Source organism: Sesamum indicum, linkage group LG3 (genome assembly GCF_026168435.1).
Source record: "Sesamum indicum cultivar Baizhima isolate 11 linkage group LG3, ASM2616843v1, whole genome shotgun sequence".
NCBI lineage: Eukaryota > Viridiplantae > Streptophyta > Magnoliopsida > Lamiales > Pedaliaceae > Sesamum > Sesamum indicum.
In genome coordinates, this window is record NC_142659.1 from 5,999,406 (window position 1) to 6,012,974 (window position 13,569).

General features: G+C 34.7%; 1 long non-coding RNA gene across 1 annotated transcript; it reads left to right on the forward strand.

Annotated features, from left to right (window-relative positions):
- The first annotated feature begins 256 nt into the window (after positions 1–256).
- Positions 257–1,938, forward strand: LOC148788625 (uncharacterized). The gene is made up of 2 exons (XR_016064489.1): positions 257–764; positions 1,705–1,938. It is a non-coding gene; the product is annotated as an uncharacterized LOC148788625 (long non-coding RNA).
- The last annotated feature ends 11,631 nt before the right edge of the window (positions 1,939–13,569 follow it).

The window sequence follows — 13,569 nt, forward strand, 5'->3', positions numbered from 1 at the left end:
AAAAATTCTAACACAAATCAGGTTTGGACAAATCAAATTAATCATAGAATAAATATAATACACTTATTATGTGATTGGTTATTTTTTATAAATTATACGCTAATCACACGATACATTTATTTTGCACTTATCATAATATTTCAAATTTAATCAAATCCGATCTGAATAATGAAGAAAATAATGTAAATGAGATTTGTTTGAATTTGAATATATATGGGAGAGGAAGAGCACTAACCCGAACCCCAATAAAACATAAAGTTGGTGAAATGCTAACATCAGAGCCCAACACCACCACGTTTTCAACTCAACTCCACATCAAAGCCAGCGTCAGAATATTCTCCCCAACAAAATTGCTCTCAGCTAAAGTACAAAAATCTGCGACTTGTTTATGGCGAAAATCTCATCTCTCCATGGATTCGAATTCTACTGGCTATTACGTAGAATCGCATTTCCTTGAACCCTCTCCAATCCCGCAATTCTCTTAACATGCGTGTTGTTTTTTCTTTATATATATATTTGTGCATGATGGGAGGAATGTTAAGAGCTGGAGCTGAATTCGGTGGAGAGACTCATCCGGGACTGGATTCGGAGTAGAAATTAGGTTCTTTAGACGTGTAAAGAATTGGGTTTTACTCCATATCCAGTCCTGGCCGAGTCTCTTTCTGCTGCTCACATTCTTTGATATGATTGACTCTGTGTCTCGTTTTAGCAGCTCCATGGTAAGGATTTTGTGGCTTGCTTTATTGTCCTGAGAGGAAATTTGGGTAAGTTGGTACTTTGTTGAGGTGCATTATGTGAGTCCGGGTCTTATCTTGTGATTTGTATTTCACTTTAGTTATGAACACCAGTTGTATGATATATTCCCTAATAGACATCTGTTTAGCTTTCGTGAATGAGTGTTTGATAATTTAATTTAGAGCAAAAGATTCGTTTCCATCCAAAGTGCAGGCAGTTTATGCACCCGCCACATTACAGTGTGTACATAAAGAAAAATTTGATCTTGAACAGGTTTCGCTTCGCAAGCTCATTCTAGTCGTTTACCTCTCTGTAATATTGGTTGACTGGTAATCGATAACAGTGAAGTAGTTTTATACCCTTAGTTGACGTTGCATGGATGTTGCTTTGACTAAGAAATAAGTTGAATGATTAATTGTATTGGACTCAAAGTTGATTTGAGGACCTCTAGCATTTTGATAACCGTCTTGAGCAAAAATCAGTTTATGAATGTGTCGTAAATATCGAAAAGCTGCCTTGATAGCTCTGATGCGATCCGTTTGGAACGAAAATTTGAGATACCCTTCAAGCTGGGAGATTAGATCCTGTTGATGGACATATGACAATTCGAGATTATGGTCTGGGGTTTAGGAAATTACTCCTTGAAAGTGACAATTTTTGCTTTTAGGCATGACTGGTTCTCGGACGAGCTGGTTAATGATGGGAGCAGAATAGGAAATTGCATATGGTATGTTGCAACATTGTTGTCTCGTTGTATTTAGAACTTAGGTGGACTTCGTAGCATTTTCCTGAATCCACTGCCAACTGTCCCTTCTAATGACTCCTCTGTAATGCCTAATCAGTCCAACTAAGTAAAAGTAACCATTTTGTTGACTATTCCCTTGTTAAATTCTTAAATTAACCAAGTCATCGATGGATATGGATTGTGTTCTTTCAGGTTTTGACGGGCTATGGATTGTATTCTTTCAGGTTTTGACGGACCATGGATTGTGTTCTTTCAGGTTTTGACGGGCTATGGATTGTATTCTTTCAGGTTTTGACGGACCATGGATTGTGTTCTTTCAGGTTTCGACGGGCTAAGATCCATGAAGTATTAGATTAAATGTTCTAGAAACAATCAAAATGCATTACATTAGTTAAATTACCCTGAATATTTGTAGAAGACACAAGATGAAAAGTTATTTAAGACATTCACTTTTGAAATTTCTGTCTGAAGTTCAAGTCTTATTCCTCTACCTAGTTTTCCTCCTTCAATTTGGTTTAGGTAAGCTTACCATTATCTATAAAGTAGAAAAGGTTCCATGCAAGGATGCTTTGAACACAGAGAAATACAGGAACCAAGTGGCAGTAAATATTGAACACCATCTTGATAAAACTCTTCATAAATAAGACAAAAATTGATGTCATCTTGACATGGATGAGCATCGTTTGGCAGGATGATGAGGAAACCAAGACTCAAAGTGAATGATTTATGTGTTTGTTTACTTTATTCGAACATGCTTGTGCATTTGCCGGCACAAAGTACGTCCTTGTACAATTGCTAGCTCATAATGTTGACATAAAACCTGCCAAAAAAAAAAAAAGAGTATGTCATAGTCCATAAAGTACAGCTTAGTAGAAACGTTTACATCTCGTGTCACAGTAAAAGATAAAATACTTGCCTTGATGGCTTCTGAATGCATCCTAGTCCTTTTCGTCCTTCCTCTGGATTCATCTGCCTGTTGTGATTAAGTTTCTTTACCACTAATTTTGGTGATTTGGCATGCCTATAAAGTATGAGAAAGGCTAACGAATCTTAAACATGAGAGGCTTTGGGTGAGGAATCATGGCTAAACGTTTTGAGAAATATCAGATTGAATCTCTTGAGTTGGCATTCAAAGAATCAGAGCACTTAACCAAAGAGAAGAAGATCGAGTTGGTGAGGGTTACAGGGCTGGATATGGAGCAAATTACCAGCTGGTTTAACAGGAAACGAGCATGCAAGCGATCTAGAGAATCAAAGGGGGAGTTGGAGCAGATCAATGCTGAGCTCAAACAATCAGTCCACGAACTCCATAATCGGAAAGCCAAACTCCAAATGGAGTTTAAAGAGAGCAAGAGGAGGGAAGCTGAGCTTGAAGCTGAAAATGAGCTTTTAAAACATCGATTAAAAATTCTTGGAGGTGATTCAGTGTTTGATTCTGTAATTAGGTAATAAGTATCCTTAAAGACTATACATGTAATAATTGTCACCTCTTTCTTGAGAAAAGAGTGCCATGGCTGAGCCGTAAAATGTCAAGCTGACCAGCGTCATCAATCAGCAACACTGTTGTCTCTACTATGAGTTTGTCCACTTGATAACTCTGGCTCTTCTTTTTGTAATATGCTCAAACCTCAAGCAGTATCAAAGTATTTATCCAACCTTTGAATAGAAATGCTGTAAATGTGTTGTTTAGACCTGTAAGTGATGGAGGCCGGCCGGTTTGCCACTTTCTTTCTCACCAGTCACCACCTAATTAGAGCAGGTCTTATTTCCGGGTTGTCGGTACCTGTGTTTTACATGAGAAACAGGACAATAGTACCCCTAAGTTACATTTCCATTGAATCATAGGACTTATATAGCTTTTTATAAGCTAGATTATCAGTACTAAGTTTGTAATTAGTGTAGAGTAAATCCCATAATCCCACACAAGGAAGAGACATTCTATCCAGTTAGTTACAAACATTAAGACATGCATGTAATTTACCTCTTTTCTGTTTTTGTATGCATGCACATTGTTTATTGAGTACTTGTTGGGATTTTCTACTTAACTTTCAAAGTAATTTTTAGTTATTTTTTGTTTATGTATTATCCTGCACTCCACGTTCACGCATAAGAGATTTAGGCAGCATGTCAGTTCCCTGAACTCCCTTCTACCTGACAAGGTATATATATTTTTAAGACAAAATCGTGAAGTTTCAATCACAGTAAATAATACTGTGTACAAGTATGCCCTGTGAACATTTTCTTATAATTCTTGCATGCTCTAACATATGGACGCAAGTTTTGACATTTGAAGTCTCAAATCTCAATCCCAGATCTATTTGAACTTGACCTATGCAACATCATCAACATTTCTTTTAATCGATATTGAAATTTGAATCTCAATTTAATATGTATGACAATTTATTGGAATTTAACTCATGTTTAATTTTATATCTGCTTAATTATTTCAAACTGAATTAATCAAATCAAATTTAAATGTAATTGAAATTAAGAAATATTCATAGATATATACATACATTAAGTAAAACAGAAAAATATATTGTTCAGCTTGATCAGCAACACCTCTATTGTCCCAAATATATACTTATTGCAGGGAAACAACAATTCTGGTCTCGAATTTTACTATTTAATTGAAAAGACAAAGTGACCGTTAACTGTATAAGACTAAAAAGTTTTGATTTTGTTTTTAACTTGTTTTTGGGTATTTTGTGGAGATAGAGAAAGAAAAACAAAGATAAATAAAAATAAGTTAGATATAGTGTGTATATTTGGATTTGTTTTTGGAGATAATATAAAATAAGTTTGGTATATTTGATGTTGGGTAGTGAGGAGACAAAAAGTACTGTTTATTGTCAAATCATATCTTTTTTATATATATTTATATATATATAAATGTATATAATTTATTTGTAAATGAAGAGAGAGAAATTTTAGTTTTGTCCCCTACTCACTGTTACAAAATACCTAGAAACGAGACAAAAAGTGACAAAATATTGAATGCCAAACATTGCTTTGATTTTGGGCCATCTCCGAGATGGCCCAAAAACGAAGCCAAACATAATGTCTATTTCTTGAAAGTTAGAGATAAAAAAAAAAAGATAATCTTGTAATCAATGAGATAAAAAAATATAAAATTTTAATGGTCACATACTAAATACGTGACATTTTTCGTTAAATTATTTAATAAAAAAACTTCATGAGACCAATTATTGCTATTCTTTAGAAATTATGCAATGAAAAAAAATGAGGATTTTATAAACAATAAAATCAAAAATAAAAAAAAATCTTAAATTAGGAAATGAAAAGTGTTATTTCTTATGGCTAATAAGTCGGAGTTGGGACAAATGGAACCAGTCTTTGTTGAATTGCTATAAAATTATCCATCATATTAACATTGGCGGAGAAAACAACCAAACACTATATATATATATATATATATATGCAATTATAAATCAAATTAAGTTTTCTATGCAAATATATATTGCATTTACATCACGTGTATAAAATTTATTTTAAAATAAATAGATGACAACTTTTATATATACAAGTTTAAAACAATAAAAGCATCAACATAGTGTTTGGAAATTCGTTTTATGAGTATTCTGTGGAGATAGAGAAAAAAAATAAAAATAAATAAATATGTGTGAGAGATAGTATATATGTTTGGATTTGTTTTTGAAGATAATTTAAAATAAGTATTATATGTTTAATGTTGTTTTAGGGAGACAAAAAATACTATTCATTATCAAATTATGTCTTTTATATATATATATATATATATTTATGTATATGTGTGTGTATATATGTATCTATTTATACTAAAACGGTTAAAAACGTCCAGATAAAATACTTCTATATGATAACAAACATTAAGTATGTTTTGACTCATTTTGAAGATAACTTGAAAATGAAATATTAAGGAAAAAAAAGATGTAATTTTAGTCATGAGCTTAGGGTGATAATTCTGATCCGATTTTAATTAAAATTTATAATTTGATCTTGTAATTTTAAAAATTTATGGTAATTTTAGTTTTTCAAGCTAATTTGACCTAAAATTCTAGGTTATCAACCATTTCAAGATTAAAAGACTAACATTGCATTTCTTCCCCAAATATCAATATCTTAACACAAACAACGTTACGACAAAGACCCTACATCAATTTCTCAGACAAATTTTTTCATGCACATTCAACCCAATCAAACTCAATCCCCCTTCTCGAAACCTTCACTCCCACAACATCAAATCCTCAATTTCTTCGCCCCTAATTCATCTCAACACATCTATGCTCTCTTCTTCCTACATACTATAAATCAAGAACCAATCTCAAAAACCCTAATTATCATGCATGAGCACAAGCCAAGCCGAGCTAGCTACATCATACCATGGCTAAAAGATTCGAGCAACACCAAATCGAGGCTCTGCAGTCCGCTTTCGAAGAATCGGAGCACTTAACCAAGGAAAAGAAGATGGAGCTGGTGGCTGCTACAGGACTGGATGTGGAGCAGATAGCCAGCTGGTTCAGCCGCAAAAGAGCACGGAAACGAGCCAAAGAAGTCGAAACCGAGCTGCAGCTAACCCACTCCAGGCTCCAGCAAGAGCTCAGGGTTTGCCGATGGACCGAAGCCGATCTGCACAAGGAGCTATTAGAGAGCAAGAAGAGAGAAGCCAATCTCAATGATGAAAACCGGCGGCTGAAGGAGCGCCTCGCGATCGCTGAGGGTGATAAGCAGTTTGGATCGTTGATTAGGTTTTTCGAAGATGAAAACCGTCGGTTCGAAGAGCGGATCGCTGTTGCTGAGACTGATGATCATAAGCAGTTCGGGCCGTCGATGAGGTTTGTCGCGGACGACTATCCGGATTGGTAAATGGGTCGTCGGGTAGCCGGATCCGAATTATTATATATGTATGGATGTATTTGGATACATATATATATATATATATGCATCTGGATCTATAATAAAATTAATCATAAGTTGATCTATATTTTTTAGTTTTAAATTTATATTTCTATTGAAATAAATTAAATATCAATGTATTTATGTCCAAAAAATTATATAAAATTAGCGGGTGATGCATATTATTTCTTCTTTTCAAAACTTACATATTTCTCTAGTCCGAATTTTCTTTAGCATGTGAGCTATTATAAAAGCATCACAATTAAAATGATCTCAAATATACAATGAATTGAAATAGGAAAATTTGTATTTTTCATCTCATATATTAGGTTCTTTTTTTTTTAATGTAACCCCCGTTTGTTATGATTTTCTCATATTGTATTAATTACATGCATTTGTTGAATGTTTTCTCGATTTTAGTCCTCACATACTTTTTTCTTTTAATAATTAACAGAGCTGTTAGCATTTTTCATACATTTTTCGTTAATTATTGAATAAAAAATGCGCGTAATTGTAGAGTGGATATCAGACTCAGCCTATCCAACTATTACAAAAGATTTGGAGTACTAAACTCCTCAATATATATACAAACCAAATATTACAGAAATATTTGAATAAATGACAGTGAAAGGAATAACAAAAAAAAAAAGGAAAGCAAACACTGTTAAGAAATGGTCGGCTCAGATTCTGCCAGATCCAACAAGGAGGGACACGGTCACAACAGTTCCGTACCCAAGGTCACCAAGTCCACAGTAACACCACAGTTTATCGGAGAACCGACCACTCAAACCAATCACTAAGATCTCAGTCTCACACTGTCACAAAGAGCCCTCAAAAACTCACGGTTCATAGAGAAATAGAGTAATAGGCTTTCACTGTTCTGTGTTTTAGAAACGGGGAGAAGACCCCTATTTTATATGGTAGAGAAAAGAGGTGAGAATGGAAGGCCATGGGGGCTTTCCTTAAACCATCGGATTGGTTTAGGAAATGAGCCATGAAATCCGATTAGAGAAGGTAGTAGAATCACAGAGAGATTCTGGAGAGGAAGAAGAAGAAACAGCGGCGCAAATGAGAGATAGAAGATTAGGACAACAGATGAGTAGTATATAAGTACCGGTAAGTGGGTCGGGTCTTGGGCCAGGGTTGTGGGCTGCCGGGTGGACTTGGGTTTGGGTATTGGTATTGGGCCTACCATATAAAGGTCATGGGCCATAAATAATAACACACTCCACCTTGGACCAGACCTTAATTCAAGGAGCTGAGTCCTGGAGTCTTAGTGTTGGATCTGGCGTTCTCATCATAGCCTTCGGGCCCGCTCCGTAGTTCCTGCAGAAAAAACCGAAAATTAGTCAGGAGCCAAGTTCAGAATTTTGAGACAGTTAATAAATTTTTCTGCAGGGGACACTTAGTACCCATATCGGCTGGGTTTTATTCAGTTCTTACCTTCTCCAGTTTGATGATCTCTTTGCTGACAATATCACGAATAAAATGAAATCTTACATCTATATGTTTTGTTCTATCGTGAAAAATAGGATTTTTGTAAAGTTGGATTGAGGATTGACTATCAGAAAAGACAGTGAGTCGATTTTTAAGAAAATCAATTTCTTTAATAAGGCCCTCAAGCCAAATATCTTCTTTGAAAGTTTTGGTAGTAGCAATGTATTCGGCTTCAGTTGTAGATAGTGCAATAATGTGTTGTAGTTGGGATTTTCAACTTCTGCATGAGCCACACAAAGTGAATATGTATGAGGTAGTGGATTTTCTACTATCCTTTTCATTTGCATAGTTGGAATTCATATAACCAACAAGATTAATAGAATCAGAAAACTTTGAGAAGTTTATACCTATATTGCCGGTACCACGTAGATACCTTAGAAGCCATTTTAGGGCCTCCCAATGGGGAGGTCCAGGATTTGACATGTACCTGCTCAAACAACTTATAGCATATGCAATTCGGGTCTAGTACATACCATAAGATTCATTATGGACCCAATGACATTTGAATAAGGAACCTTACTCATTTTCTCTTTCTCTCAAGTAGTTTTAGGACATTGATCCTTGCATAATTGAAAGTGAGCAGCTAAGGGCACAGAAGTGGGTTTTGAATTTTCCATAGAAAACTTTTTCAGAATAGAATGGATGTAGGATATTTGGTTTAAAAGAATGGAAAACCGTTTTCTATTTCTGCAAATATCCATGCCAAGAATTCTTTTTGCGTCTCCAAGATTTTTCATTTCAAAATTTTTGGAAAGGTCCTTTTGTAAGGATTCAATGAGTTTGATGCTAGGACTAGTAATGAGCATGTCATCAACATATAACACAAGAAAAATAGGTACATCATTAAAAAACTTGAAATAGAGACAATGGTCATAGTCACTCCTTTTAAAATCTAATGAAAGCATGAACATATCAAACTTTTTGTTCCATTGTCTTGGTGATTGCTTTAAACCATATAAAGATTTCTTCAACAAGCAAACATGATTGGGTTTGTTTTTATCAATAAAACCAACAGGTTGTCGCATATATATGCATTCATCAAGATCATGCAAGAAAGTAGTTTTGACATCCATTTGTTTTAACTCCCAATCAAAATGAGCAGTAAGAGCAAGAATAATACGCACAGAGATATATTTAACAAAGGGGGAGAAAATCTCATTGTAATCTATCCCTTTCTTTTGAGTGAACCCCTTGGTCACTAATCTAGCCTTGAATTTTAAAGGATTTTCTTGCTTGATTTTAAAGATCCATTTGCAATCCACTAAGGAACACTCTTTTGGTTTAGGCACTAGATCCCAAGTATGGTTGTCTTTTAGAGACTTCATTTCCTCACTCATGGCACTAAGCCATTCTTTTGACTTAAGGGCTTCATCTATATTCGAAGGTTCAGAATTTTCGATATTGAGTGCTACTTGGAAATCGTTTAGCCTAGAGGGAATCCTCCGTTCTCTTCTACCCCTATCTCGTGCTAGTTGGTAATTTTCTAAAGAGGGGTTTTCTAAAAGGTTTTCTTCTATGTTTTGTTCATCACTATGTTCTTCACTACTAGTCTCTCCCTCTTCTTGGTTATCCTCCACCTTATTACAGGTCACATCATTTTGTTCTATTTCAGTTTTAGAAAAATAGGGCATCTCATTCTCATTAAAAGTCACGTTTCGGCTGATAATAACCTTAAAGCCAGGTTGATCGCGAACCCATAACCTATACCCTTTAATCCCATCAGGATAACTAATAAAAATACATTTAATAGAACGAGGTTCAAGTTTATCAACATTCTGATGAACAAAAGCAGAGCAGCCAAATGTACGTAAAAGAGAGACATCAGGTTTCTTACCACTCCAAATAGTTTCAGGAGATTTACCTAACAAAGGTACAGATGGAGATATATTTATGAGATATGCAGCAGTTAAAACTGCTTTACCCCAAAAAGATTTTTGTAAGCCTGAACTAATCAGCAAATATCTCACTTTCTCAAGCAGGGTACGATTCATACGCTCAGCAACACCATTTTGATGTGGGGTGTAGAGATTAGTCTTTTGTCTCTTAATACCAAATTTATCACATAGATCATCAAAGTTTTTATTGCAAAACTCAAGGTCGTTATCAGTACGCAAAGATTTGAGCCTTTCCCAGTTTGGTTTTCAACAAGAGTTTTTCATTTCTCAAATTTATCGAAAACCTCATATTTGTGTTTTAGCAGAAAAACGAACACTTTTCTAGAAAAATTATCAACAATAGAGAGAAAATACCGATTTCCATCGTGGGTGGGTTCCTTAGAGGGACCCCAAACATTAGCATGAACATAATCCAAAATACAAGAAGACATAGAGGGGTTAGGGGAAGGTGAAGCAGGAAAGTGTACACGGTGTTGTTTGCCCATCACACATTCATCACAAAAAGGCAATTTGTCAACTTTATCGCATAAGATACCTTCTTTGTATAGAAATTCTAGTCCATTTTGACTAATATGCCCAAACCGTTTGTGCCAAAGAAAAGATTTATCATGCATGTTTACAGATGCAGCAATGGAGTCATATGTGACAGAACATAAGTATAAATTGTGCCTTTTCTCAGTCTTGAAAACAATAAGAGACCCTTTCATGATTTTTATAATGCCCTTTCCCCATCTACCCTCTAATCATTCATCTTCTAATGCAGCACATGATATAAGATTGTGACTGAGTTCAGGAACATATCTAACATGCTTGAGAGTCATATTATAACCATTATCAAAAATCAGAGAAACATCACCAATGCCTTTAATCTCACAACGTTTTTCATTTGCCATAGATATAGAACCAAATTCACCAAGTTTGAGGTTTGAAAAGATGTATTTGAAAGGACTTATATGGAAAGTACAGCTAGAGTCAATAAGCCATTCATACATGCTCATGGGATGCACAAAATTCACATCAGAAACAACAAACACTTCACCATCATCATCAACAACATTATTCACTCTCTCTTTTTCATCCGTATTGTTATCTCTGTTATCACGATTATCCCTCATTGGTTTTCTACAATCTTTGATATAGTGTCATTTAATACCACAGTTATAACATCTCCTCTCTCTGATTTTATCATCTCTATGTGAGCTATACCTAGTTCTGGATTTACTCCTATTGTTGTTCTTATTACGACTTTTGCTTCAACTATTGTGTCTATAGCTAGAGTTCCTAGATTTAGGCCTACCTCTCACAGAGTTTACCTAATGTAGATTATTACTAGGTCTACTCGTTTTTAAATCCATCTCCTTGCTTTTTAACCCATTAACAATAGTGTCAATATTTACGCTATCTCTATCATACTTAATAGCGGCTTTCACATCAGAATATGTATCAGGTATAGCATTCAAGAGCACAATAGGAGAATATTCATCAATATTCTTATCGCCGGTCAATTTAATATCTTGAACTAATTTAGTGAAATCATCAAAATTTTCGTCAATGTTCTTAGACAAATCAAGTTTGTATTTGAAAAATTTTTCAAGTAAAAACAGTTTACTAGGTAGCGAAGTATCAGTATAAAGTTCCTCCAAATTTTCCCATAAATCTCTTGCAGAGTTTTGTTTATCGACCTTTCTTAAAACATTATCAGATAAATTAAGAATAATGGAAGAATAGGCATATTCATCATTTTCTAAAACTTTTTCTTCAGAAATAGTGTCAGTGTATCTCTCATCTATTGTTTTAAAAACCTTTTGTTGAATCAAAATGCCTTTCATCTTTTGCTGCCAAATTGAAAAATCACCCTTTCCATCAAAATGTTGCAAATTGTATCCGGCCATTAAAAAATTTTCTTTTAGAAAAGGTTCAAGAAAATAGTTTCAAAAATTTTGCAGCGGAATTAGGCCAACTGGTAAACACAGGTCACAAAATCAGAGAGGAACACACAGTAACAGATATCCAGAACAGGTTTTAAACAGTTTAAGACACAAATTTAATGCGGTTCAATAAATAGTTCAAATCACAGATTTTAACAAAGATGAAGAAATAGAGATCACAGAGAGTATATCAACAATCACAATCCATAGTTATCAATAGAATAGGTTTAAGGTGAGATATATCAAGAATAGGCACAGAAACAGTAGTCGTAGTTAAGAAATATATCAATAACAACCACGAGACCGAGGCCTCTCCAGCCTAACACCCAATCCAGATACCCGACGACCTCACGGGTACAGCCAGGAGGGTAATCAGGGGGATAAGCACCTCAGATATAGAATAAGATATGTACTGAAAAAAATAAATCGCAGTAAATGAAAGATGAGGGGTTTCAGCAAGTTACCACCACCGGAGCTTTGACGGATCAGAACCACGGCTCTGATACCACTGTAGAGTGGATATCAGACTCAGCCTATCCAACTATTACAAAAGATTTGGAGTACTAAACTCCTCAATATATATACAAACCAAATATTACAGAAATATTTGAATAAATGACAGTGAAAGGAATAACAAAAAAAAAGGAAAGCAAACACTGTTAAGAAATGGTCTAGATCCAACAAGGAGGGACACGGTCACAACAGTTCTGTACCTAAGGTCACCAAGTCCACAGTAACACCACAGTTTATCGGAGAACCGACCACTCAAACCGATCATTAAGATCTCAGTCTCACACTGTCACAAAGAGCCCTCAAAAACTCACGATTCATAGAGAAATAGAGTAATAGGCTTTCGATGTTCTGTGTTTTAGAAACGGGGAGAAGACCCCTATTTTATATGGTAGAGAAAAGAGGTGAGAATGGAAGGCCATGGGGGCTTTCTCTTAAACCATCGGATTGGTTTAGGAAATGAGCCATGAAATCCGATTAGAGAAGGTAGTAGAATCACAGAGAGATTCTGGAGAGGAAGAAGAAGAAACAGCGGCGCAAATGAGAGATAGAAGATTAGGGCAACAGATGAGTAGTATATAAGTACCGGTAAGTGGGTCGGGTCTTGGGCCAGGGTTGTGGGCTGCCATGTGGACTTCGGTTTGGGTATTGGTATTGGGCCTACCATATAAAGGTCATGGGCCATAAATAATAACAGTAATAAGTAACATTGAGGAAAAAAAATAACTTTAATGTCATGAGTTCGAATCCCACCAACGTATGGTGATGTTATACTATATTAATAGTAGACGATCATTCTACTTTAATAGTAATTATTGAATAGAGTATATGATTGTTATAATTGTCGGTTGTTGTAAAATATAAATATTTTATTAATGATTGTAATTGATTTATTCAATAAATAATAGTTCACGGCTCTCACTTTTTAGAAAAAAGAAAAAAAAACATTGAGAAAATTCAATTTGTGACATGCAATGTGAGAAAATCATAACAAATTGAGCTATTAAAAATAACTATACCATATATGTAGGACCATAAATGCAATTTTCTCAATTGAAATAATTATAATAATTTTCCCGCGCCATGGAAGTTTTAATAGGAAAAAATAACTATCAAAATGGGTCTGAGTTTAAATATTGCACATTAATTGACGGACCTAATACGTTGGATCTAAAATTAGGTCAAAGGGTGAAACAGAGTTACCACATGGAAAGAAAATACGCCATATATATAAAAATTATATTATTAATTTATTGAAGAAAATATTTTATATACATAATGTATAAGTGTAAATAAAATAGAAGATGTAACATGAATTGTTATAGAAAATTCACTCTTGGTCAGCTATCATTAATTATGTTCA